This window comes from Pseudopipra pipra, chromosome 4, assembly GCF_036250125.1.
Source record: "Pseudopipra pipra isolate bDixPip1 chromosome 4, bDixPip1.hap1, whole genome shotgun sequence".
Taxonomy (NCBI): Eukaryota; Metazoa; Chordata; class Aves; order Passeriformes; family Pipridae; genus Pseudopipra; species Pseudopipra pipra.
The window spans coordinates 41,313,636-41,325,936 of record NC_087552.1 but is presented as its reverse complement, the minus strand read 5'-3'; the positions used below and the strand labels follow the sequence as shown (position 1 = coordinate 41,325,936).

At 34.4% G+C, this 12,301-nt stretch overlaps 1 protein-coding gene across 33 annotated transcripts in view; it reads right to left on the bottom strand.

Annotated features, from left to right (window-relative positions):
• TENM3 (teneurin transmembrane protein 3) overlaps positions 1–12,301 on the bottom strand; it is a 1,314,794-nt gene that overhangs the window by 1,011,248 nt on the left and 291,245 nt on the right. The gene's annotated exons all lie outside the window — the stretch shown is intronic.

Genomic DNA, 12,301 nt, shown 5'->3' with positions numbered 1-12,301 from the left:
ACGGTGCTGCTCCCAGACATGGGAAGGAAGAGCAGGCTCAGGAGGTCCAAAACAGAACACGTAAAACAGCATAGCTTAAGAAAAAGGGCAGTGAAGATGAAAACATGAAATCTTTTGAAAAATTTCATTAGCTCAAATGAAATACAAAAGAATTAGGAAGTTATGTTGGTTTTAGAAATTATGAATGCTAATGGGTTATGCCATGAGTACAAAAAAAGCCTGAGGTGAGGGCAAGGATGGCCCATCTCATAACCAAGGATCTCATCTACTTAGAGCCAATATAAGGTTCTGTCTGCTTTATCATTCTGGCATACTGATTTCTAAGGAAGCTTCTCTTAGAGACACTATTTAATCCAGTGATATGGCTTTCAATAATCAAAACAGTGTTTCTCAAAAGACAAGTTATATATAAAATCACTTTTCTAAATCCTGTCTTGCAGGCAAGTTCTCTTACTTCAGAGGCCTCATATGAAAGTGTTGTCTTTGGAAGTTCAGTAGCATGGAGAGCCTTGGATCCATGCGGTGAGAGGAAAAGCACACATAATGATTTAATTCTAAAAATAGACTCAGCAAAGCTGAGTGGTAATAGATTGGCAAGTAATTACATTCTAAGTAAATATATGCAGCTAAATCATACTCATTTATGTGCAGAAAGCTTGAATAGTAATTATGACTCCTCTAAAAACCTATTTAAATCATTTGTTTCAAATCTTAGATGAGGCACATGCATTTGCATTGCTCAAGTGCAGTCCTTTGCAAAGGATCCAATTTCATTCTAAGAGTTCACATCTAAAGGAATGAGAAAAAAAAAAGCTGAGACACATCCTGTCAAGAAGAAAATAAAATTAAGTTTTTCTGGGCATTTACAGGGGAAAGAAAATAATAGAAATTATAAAATGTTAATTTTAAATAAAGAGACTAAATACATTACGTATTTGTCAGAGGCCATACATGTAGGAGAGTACAAGATCAATGGAAGCTATTGAGATGCCAAGATTTACAGCATTAAATATACACTAGGAGTTTTTAAATACAAGTTTCTTGCCCTCTACATGTTACTTAAATCACTAAAATAAGATTAGATTTTAGAAAATTAAGAATTCTTAAAAAAAATTCTGCAGGTGTTGAAACTCATAGTTACAGACTGTAGTCTTCCTTAGGTAAAACAGAGGCATGTATTTTTATTCCAATTGAAAAATGAGAAAAGGGAGAAGTTACAAAATATTGTAAGAGAGTGCGTATTTTATGCCCTCCATCTAACACAGTACTTCTAATAACCATGCTTTTTCTAGAAAACTGCAAAAGAATTTATGAAAGAACATTCAATTTACATTCTGTAGTTTGCAATATTCAGTAGTAAAGATGAAAAAATTAAAATGAAGACTAAATCCAGAAGAACCTCCAAAAAAACATAAACCTGCATGTTTATGAATGCTTTTTACCCCAAAGCACAAACTTTAATTGTGAATTCATGGATCTAAACCATATTTTGGGAAGCACTAGACTAATACAGAGCAAAAGTAGCTGGCTAGAAGTAATTTTATTATTATTTTTATATGACAAGGCAAGACAAAGTGTAAAGGAAGACTGGGAAGCCTAAGAAAACAAAAATACACTATTAATATACATTATGTTAGCCAGTGCTTTCAAGACATCAGCAGCCTAATTATTGTCAGGTAAATAGTAGTGTGGATATTTATAGGAAAGTTCCTCCATACAAGAAAGCATGGAAGTGATACTTGGAAAATATAACAAGAAGGCCACAGAAGCTGACATCACAATGTTGTATTTATTTTTTGTAATCTTACAAAAAGTGACTATACCACCTGAGATCCTTCAGTTCTCATTGGCCTATTTAGTGCAGCATCACACTGCTTGTGCTGCTGGAAGCAGCACACCTGCAGTGCTGTATTTTAGCTTATGAGTCTCTTTCTTTACCACGCACATGAATGTCTTCTCTTTGATCTAAATTGTTGCTGCCTAAGAGCTGTGCCTATCCACTCACTGTTCTCCTCATTACTTCCATCACCAAGTTCCTAGGTCACTTGGAATGTACTTGTACCAAAGATCCACAAAGCCCATTTGCTTCAATTGTAAATCTGTCTCCCAGTCTCCCTGTAACTTTCACTCATTTGAGCCTTTGTCAGAATATTCTTGACATGATGACTCAGAATGACTTTTAGACAGTATTGGACTGAGAATTGGGGATGAAGGTGTCAGACACTGATAGCAGTCCTCTAACCTCAGCTGAGAAAGAAAACATATTTGTAACATGAGGTTACTGTTGAATAATAGGGGGAAAAAAAAAGAATAGACAGAAGGCATGTTCTCAGACAACCCTGATACCAACTTGTACCGTAGGTGTAACTAAATCTTTATATTTCCACATCTGCTGCCAAAAAACTGGTTCAGACCTTCACATCAAATAAAATCAAAATTCATATTAAAGACAGGGTTATAAAGAACATTGATCATTTGTCCATTTGTCCTAGGAGTACTTTGTCTGAAGTTATTTTTTTCATAACTAAAAATGGTGGGATAGCTAGGCTATGCTTAACATACACATTTTTATTTTCTTTCTTTATTTGTATATGTTGAAAACCTACTTAACTCATAAATTCTTCCTTTAAGTCCCTAGATATACGAGGGTGCACTCTATACTACTGTGTTCTCATACACATTAATCCAACTCTTCAAATCATTCGTTTCTCCTCATATAACATTTTAATCCTGTTCCTTATCAAGGAAGATCCTCAAACTTGTGCTATGACAAAACATTAAGAGCTCCCTTCTACCTTTTGTGTCACTCTCCATGAAAATATTGATCAACCATCAAATCTTTAGACATTCCGTCGGTTAACTTCTCTTCAATGCAAGATAAAAGTCCAGAGTGTTGTCTCGCCCTTTCGTTTGCTCAAAACTTTATCCATATTACTTGCTCTAACTTCTATCTTTACTAATTTTCTATCAGCAGACACTTTCATTGCATTCAGTGAGTCATTACTACAAGAAATGCTTTATTGAAGATTGGATTGACAAGATCTATCCATTTTGTTTCATCTAGAAATTGTTTCAAATAAATATTGTGTACACAGATGTGTGCATAATTTCATTCTATTGCAAGTTATTGATACTCTAGGTCTAAACCCACATATAGCTGAAAGCATTATTCTTTTTCATTTTAAAACTGTATTTTGCATGTCTCTCATTTCAGTGGTTTTATGGCAGAACATAAACCAAAACAACTGGTTAATATCGCAGAATGCAGGTATGAAAAACATGCAAGTGCAATTTCATGCACCTGTGTGTGTATATATATACTTATTTTATGACTCATATTTTAAAATTCATGGATCTTTTAGGATAGCCAAAGAGACAACACTTATTTTAAGAGTTGCTACAATACATACAAATTCCTGCATATAGCACTAACACTCAGAAAACTATGATGGGAACAGACAAAATAGGATTTACTCATCTAGCTCATAAAAAGTATCCAAACAAAAAGTATCCATAGCAAAATCTGACTCAGAGATGTAGGCTTCTGTAAAAAATCAAGCAGATCATAATGCAAAAATCCCCTACTCAATATGATTATGTCCAGATTCACAACCTCTTATGAATGGTTTGTGGGTTTTTCCATTCAGAACAAGGGTATATGAAAAAGCTTTAATTGGATTTCAAGTTCAAAGCTATTACCTAACACTTATGAACATACTAATTTTCACCAGGGCACTGGAAGATGTCACAGTCAGACATGACAATGATATTCGAAAAAGACAGAATCATAGAATCATTAAGGTTGGAAAAGACCTCAAGACCTCTAAGATCATCGAGTCCAACTGTTAACCCAGCACTGACAAGTCCACCGCTAAACAATGTCCCCAAGAAACATATCTACAGGTTTTCTGAACATTGTCAGGCATGGCGATTCCTACACTTCCCTGGGGATACTATTCCAGTGCTTGGCAACCTTTTCAGTGAATAAATGAATAAATGAACAATTTTTTTCATAATATCCAGCCTAAACTCCTTCCCTGGAGCAACTTGAGGCCATTTACTCTTGTCCTATTACTTATTACCTGGGAGAAGAGACCAACCCCCACCGGTCTACAATCTCCTTTCAGGTAGTTTTAGAATGGTAAGTTCTCCCTTGAATCTTCTTTTCTCCAGACTAAATGCCCCCAGCTCCCTCATCCACTCCTCATAGGATTTGAGCTCCAGACCCTTGCTCTTCTCTGGGCACACTCCAGCACCTCAATGTCTTTCTTGTAGTGAGAGGCCCAAAACTGGACACAGCACTGGAGGTGTGGCCTCACCAGTGCCGAGTACAGGGGAACTATCACTGCCTGCTGGCCACGTTATTTCTGATACAGGCCAAGATGTCCTCGGCCTTCTTGGCCACCTGGGCACACTGCTGGCTCATGTTCAGCCAGCTGTTGACCAACACTCCCAGGTCCTTTTCTGATGGGCAGCTTTCCAGACACTTTTCCCCAAGCCTGTAGCACTGCATTGGGGTTGTTGATACAGCAGAACTTTTTGGTATCTTCAAGTAAAACATTTGTAACCTTAGGTCTAATGTTACTTCTGTTTAAATACTTCACTCAAGACATCAGGAGACATAAGCTTGGATTCAAACAATAAATTAAAATATATTATGTAATAGTTTGAGAAAACACAATAGCAATAACCTATTTCCTACATTATTTCCTACTTCTATAGTGACTACAGAAAAAGATTTTTTATTTTCACACTCTTTTATCTTCTGTATTTCTAAACTTAAGCTCAGCTTTAGAGCGCACCATAAATAAAAATAGTATTATGTTCCTCATTCATCAAGGTATTAAACATGGGTTTATGTGAGCAGTTTCATTCAAGCCTATAGGTTTACAACAATGTTTAAGAAGAAATATATATATATGTTTCTGTATAAGTCTGTATAAATCAGCATCTTCTTCCAATTAAGTTGTGAAAACTTTTCTAAGCATTGCTCCTATTAAAAACAGATAAAAATGTTTTGGGTTTGCTTGTTGTTTTTTTTGCTTTCAGGGAAAGGGGGCAGGAGAGGAAACCTCAACTTTGCTGTATGTGCAACCCTGAGAATATGATCATTTTCTCGATATCTCTGCACCAGTTTCAGAACCAACTGAGCAGAATAAAAAAATACTTTATCCACAGACCCTGGATAAGGGCCTACAAATTCATACTTCATTCATAAGGAAAACATTAATTTCCACTTTTTACTTGCTGGCTGTGGTTGGTTGTTTGGTTTTTTTTTTGTTTATGTATATATTTCTTAGACATTTTAAAGTAGACTCTATGTAAAATATTACAGATTGAAAAACTACATTTTCTGAAATTTGGTGTTTCTTTGCACATAGCACATTTAACGTGAAACAAGACATGAATAGCTGAAGTCTAATTCAGAGTGAAGGACTGTTCAATACCATCCTTCAGTGCCAGGGATAGAAGTCATCAATTCTATCCCATCCTGCTAAAGAAATAAATTTTCTAATAGTTGGTCAGAAGTTTAGATGAAAGGAGATGATGATCTCAATTTAAGCTCCTAAAGGCTATGAGCAAGCATAAGTAAATCTCTTCCTTATGAGTAGCCTTAGTGAATAGATAGGGCAGAAGAAGGATGAAAACTAAACCTATGATGAAAACTAAATTATTCGTTTAAGTGATTCTTGAAAAACTGGGACAGTACTAAGAGTACAGAAACTTGCACTACAATTCTTTTACTATATTTATAGACGCTGACTTGATAGTGGAGTCTATCAGCAGATCTAATGACAGCTATGTCAGACTTTGAAGGCAGATAATATTGTAAGGTACAGTTTAATATCTCCTTTCTATCCTGAGTCATTCGTTAACATGAAATTTTTTAAGGACAACAAACCAGACCTCGGACCACAGCTTAGGAGCTGCAGACAAAACAGAGGAGTAGTTGTTAAAGACCAGCCCAAGGATATGATGTGAGAAATCACTAATATTAATATGATGCTTTAGCTTTATCAAATTGACTTTTATCATACCCGAAATATAATTTAGCAATAATCCTAGAGATAATTATGAGAAAAGAAATTTAAATAATCTTTTCCCTCCCAGACTTTCTATTCTGTTTGGACTGAAAGCTTATTTAACAAACACTTGACTATTATTCTCTGTACGAAATCTAGCTGATCTTAATGTGAATCTTTTAGATTTTATTGGAATATAAAGAGCAATATTATAAATGAATTTTTGTAGCTTTGTATAATAATGTTAATTAATCAACTCTCTGTACTCATCTCTGCCCTATCTAAACCTGAGATTGCTTTCAATACAACTTCAGTATAATATCTGGCACGTCTTTTTCACATAAATATAACCAAATTTTAAAATCTTCACTAAAACCAGCTATACAAATAGGCTTACTCTTAAACCTAAGGATCTTCCATATAAAGTAGAAAAGACTAGTGTGCTATTATAAAGTTAGTATCTCTAAAATGAATTTTTTTTCAATTTGATTGCAAGGAAATTTAACGCATTGTCTGTGGAATCTAAAAATTTTGGAATATATTCTATGAAGTGTTGACAATGACCCAGATTTTCAGAGAATAAATTTTTAATGAAAAGTCTATCTTGAAAAAGTAGCCAATTTCTTCTCGCCTACAAAATAAGTGATCATCATTGAGGTGATTAATAAAGATAGCATTTGACTATGATGGATGAACAATTTAAATATATACTGGTCAGGATTATAAAAAGCAAAGCTACAAAACCAAGATATGTTTTTGCAAAATACTAGATGAACAGAAAATAAAATCCCAGTAGAAAAAAAACAAACAGTGGTTTAGCTTGACTTAGCATAAGCCTAAGTTCCAAGATGAGTATCTTCAAATCTGAAGACTGTGAAACAACAAGAAAAGGTGGATCTTGTGGTTTTTCCCTATGGTGAACTTTTTCTGTTCTTTCTTCATAAATTCTCAAGCAGCACAAGAGTTTCTCTGTCTTTCTCCTCTATGGTAGTTAAAATTATAATTTACTTTTACAGAATTAAGTACCTGAAGTTCTTTATATGGCCTCTATTCTCTACCTATTTTAGTGTTAAATAAAGAATCTGAAGGGTCTCATAAATATTTTTTTTTGTCCTGTGCTCAATCACAGCTCAGCATTGGCTGGAGCTCATATAATGATTTTATTAAATTTATTATAAAGCATTACTTTGCTTTTTATTTTTAGCAGTGTTTCTATTTCTACACCCTCCAAACTACTGTTTATCTACAAGTTTAATTCTAACTCTTCTCCAAGAGGTTCCACTGTCTGATCCACACTCTCTTGGATAAAGTCCAGCTGTGTAGCCTTGGCTGAGAAAATTACTTAGTTAAGCAGTAGAACTTTGACAAAGTCCACAGAAAATAGCCACAAATGGAAAGAAAGGTAATATTGCAAGCAGATGTTAGACTGTTGAGATAGGTATAGCTGCCTGAAATTTAAAGAAAAATACTGATAGAGAAAGGTATGAAATCCTGAATGAACTGAAAGAGCTGCAAAACAACAGCTCAGCAGCTTCAAAGATCAGTCTGAGTAAACAAAGCCATAAGGTCTCACATGGGGGTCGGCGAGCATATTGATACTTACCCTACAGGCTCATTAGTCCTAACTAGATATTGTGTATATCCTGCTAGCATAGTTTCTTTGCAAATGGGAAAAAAATAGAGTATTCTGCAACAGATTTCTAAGCATGTATTTGGAAAGAACAGAAAGGGAAAAATCTAAAAACTTCACCCAAACTCTTCATGGAGCACATCAATATTTTGGCACTACATAGTAGTCGGTGACTTGTCCTTTACCACGCTATCTCAAAGGCCTTTTTTTAGAAGAGAACTTACAGCTTGTGATTTCCATGTTATGTTTTAGGGATATATCATTCTCTCTTAAGGAATTTAAATTAAATGAGGCGGCATACAAAAAAAAAATTATGCACTCATTTGGTAGAACCAATATTTTTTAATTATAACCTTGTAATAAAAGTCTACACTCCAGTGACATGAAATAATCATAGTTTAAAAGCTGCTTCAGGTCTATTGAAGACACCATGGAAAAGGCCAAGAGTTTAGGGTTTTTTATTTGTGTGAAAGAAAGGCTTATATATTTTGAATTAATTATATTTTTTTTAGAAGGGTAGTATCATTATTACAGTGTTCTAAGAGATAACCAAATTATGTTGTCATAAGAAAATACTTAGCTAGTGGTCTTATAGTTTATCCATTTGGAAATCAGATTATTTTCATGTAAACAGAGGTGCAATTATGTTCCTATTCTTGTATAAACAGACTCTCCCCTCTACCAACAATTTTTTAAGTTATAACTTAAGTCTGGTGATGAACATGAGATAATAAGAGAATCCTTGACTTGCATTTCCATCCTCCAATTTTTGGCCTTTTCTCAGCTTGAAATGTTTTTTCTAAATCACTTTCCAAGAGTTTCAAGTTACACTTGCATCTGTCAGGATTTTATTGGGCAGTCAGAATTGTCATAGCAGTATATATTGCTCTAAGTTCTAAAAAGTCTAGAGATAAGCCTACTAAACTAGTAGAAAGTGGTAGTTTCATTGACAAAGACAAATACCAAACAATGTCAGACTGGCTGTAGTGATTGCAGATAAGAGTACCTTTCAAAAGGTTCCATTCCTCAGTTATTCCCATATGGGAACTTGATCATGAATGTATCATCATAGGTATGTCTGGTGCTGTAAGATAGCTTTTATTTTAAGCTTCATATTCTATGTCATATTTCAATGCACTAATAGTAATGCACTAAGCTACCAGAGGGGTGATATAGGAGAGGAAGTAATTTCCTGAAGTGTAACAGCACAACACACATAAACTTAAAGGGTATTGCTCAGTAGTTTAGTGTACAGAGTTTGCACAAAACATGAGAAAAGTTTCTCTGAACACTGCAAGCACTGCTTGCCTCCAGAAACACTGATTTCTACTGATTTTTACAGTTTAGACCTCTGGATTGCTAACGTAACCTAATCCCTTTGTCAATGTTTTGAAAAATGTGATTATTTATTTCTGTAAAGGAATCAAATATAATTATTATTTAAGAAAAAAGGTAAATGAACTGAATATTCAGCTGCAAGATCACCTGGTATAAGTGTCATCCTTGTTACGACTGACTTTCATGATTTTATCTCATGCAAAAGGTCACTCTAGAGCTAGGTAGCTCTCAATGTCATACTGGACCACAAGTGTGTTTCATGAGAATAAGCAGTAGCCTCAAGGATTTAAAGGACCTTCAATTTAGGTGAATTAAAAATTGTAGTCCAAAATGTGGCTATAAGATCAATTTAGGTTACTCCAAAGCTAGGTGAGATTTAGGATTTATGGATTGCTTTTGGTCTTCAATGTCCAAATTTCACCTATCTGTGAAGTAGTTACAGCAGCCCTTCCCCAGAGTGGTCTGCTGAAATGTGCTTTGATGGAGCAGCACTATGCTCTTCATCCATAAAACATTTCATCTTCTAAACTACATCAGAATCTAGTCCTTAGGTTAAAGTAAATCCCAAGTGTATCTACAAACATATCTACATACATATGACAATATGCAAATGATAAACTTTCCATTAAAGAATAACCTTTTATTTTACAACAATATCAGTTTATCTCTTTTCACATTTATGTATCAACTCAGAATTTAAAAAGTAAATGCTGAGGATTCCCCATGGCCACAGCTATCCTTCCCTCTGTGGAAATCTGTTTCTAAAATAACTCACATTCAATTACACAGGTCACTTGTGATAGTGGCTTTTCTTGGTGTGCCTGAAGAAAAGTCTGCAGTTTTTGAACCATGAAAAATTATGCACAGTGTTTCATTTTAAAGATGTGCCAGATTAACAGAAGGTAATTGGGGTAGACTGTGAATAGTAGCAGCTGCTTATTTGCAAATGATACAGACACCACTTATTTTTGCTTAGAATTTCTATTAGGTACTTTCCTAAAAACTATTATAGCTTATTTTAAGGATGACTTTTCTCTTTGTAAAATTTTCACAGATTTGAAATCTGCACTATTCCAGTATCATTAAGTCTATTTAGGTTAATTTTAACAAAACTACATGATAATATAAATCATATTAATTATAAATCATACAATTAAAAAGCTTATAATGATTGGTGTTTTGGAGGATTCCACAGGCAGCCCCTCCTCCTCCCCAACACACATCTTGATTATATTTGCACAACTACTTTGAAGTCCCTATTTTAATATTAGTTTGGATTAGAAATTACTACAAGACCAGAATGATAATGTGAGGCATTATACTTTCCTTACAGTTATGTGCACAAAAGACGAAAACTGGGTCATTTTAGGACTTTCTCAGGGATTTATTTAGACAGTTTTGCACACAGTGAATTTTCTTGACTGACATTAGATGTCTTAATAATAAAAGATTCTATTTGACTACACCTTGAAGATGCTACAATCTTGACTACATCTAACAACATACACCACATCTACAAAAGATGCTGAATATCAACATCTTTTTGGTCAAAAGAAAAAAAGGATCACTTTCAGATAATTTTCGCACTTTCTTCTTGTTTGTATTGAAAACTATTTTAAACCCAACATCTGAGTAGATTCTCAAAACTCTAAATTATGAATTTTCCTTGATTATCTCAAAGATTTTTATTTAATATAAATGCAAGCCAGAGGAAATAGGATGCCCTGTAATATTATATCAAATATGCAATTTGCAATAGCATTCCTTTATTAAAAATGCCAATTATAATTGCACATAAAATTTAATGGAGGTCATTACCCTCTTGACAAGTTATTCCTAAATTCTGCCTTCTAATAAGATTTGTTATTTTAACATTTTTCACATCAATGCTTCTTTCTCATCTATACACTTCTTATATATTTATAAAGATAATAGAAATTACCCATCATTTGAGTGTATCATTATGCTATTAATAAGAAAGCTATCTATTTAACTGCTTATCTGGGAGATAAGATTATCTTTTATGTGTAAAATTGTAAATGTGATCATCTTAAACCCATAGTTTATTATGCCAAAATTATATTTGTTAAAATATTAGTGTGGAAAAATAACACTGAAGTTATGAATTATTTTTTTAAAATTAGTTTTTGTTTTACTTTGCAGTCTTGATTAAAATGCTCAGGAAATGTAAATCTTAAAAAACATTACATTCTTTTTTACATTTGGCTTACTGTATTATTGCCATGTACCTCACAAAGTGAAATAAGGCTTGCCAATTCATTATGTAGGCAAACAAAGGAGGTCATATTATTCATTAAGAGATCTCAACTACTTGTTCCTGTTTTACTCAGAAATAATATATTGGCCAGGACAACTAAGATTATTACCTTGGATGTTTCCTAAGCCTCATGGGACGCTTTACTTCACGTAAATGCATGTGGTGGAGAGTACCTTGTCTGAAGGGCATAAAGGTTTCCTTTTTCACAATAAACTTGCCTTAGGCATGTTTTCCACTGCCATGCAAGTAGTCAGATATTCAAGACACAATTAATTTTGTTTTCAGTCCTTCAGATATGTAATACATTTGGGAAGGTCATTTATGCTGCAGTTTAGTATAAATCCAGCTCTAGACTGAAAAAAAATAATAATTCTACCTTCAATCAAACTAATCTAAATATATTCATTCATATTACATTATTATGCATTTAAACCTCAGGGAAATTAAAAAGAGGGAGTTACTTTTCTTTTTTTTTCCTACATTTTACTAGCAATAGGCATATAAAAATAGGCAGCAAGGAAAAATTTGTACTCAGTAAATAACGTTCTGTATTGTACAGTTCCTATACTATGAGAAAGTCTCACCTTAGTGTACACACACCTAGTGGAAGCCTGTGCTTTAGTGTAAAAAAAAAAAAATAGAAGACCACCTTGTAGAGAAGCAAGATTCAGGATGGGAACAGTTCCAGGCATGGAGAAAAGCATACAGCAATTGGCAGGACTTTCATATGGACTTTACTGTTATTATGTGGTTTCACTGTATTCATGCTACACAGTGCACAACTGCACATGCCCAGGCTTCCTCCTCCCCCTTTTGCCTGTGCCCTGTTCTGATTTGCTCCCCCATTTGTCTGTCTGATAGCCCACCCGATGTTCTGCCCCCTTTCCCTGGCGGGACGGTTAAGAATCAGGCGCACGCCTGAATAAACAAGTCTGCTTGCACCCTTCCTCGTGTCCTGTCCCCTCTTCCCTTTGGACCCACAACACCACCTTTTAAGCAGTAATTCATGTTGCACAGTTGAGTACTTCCACT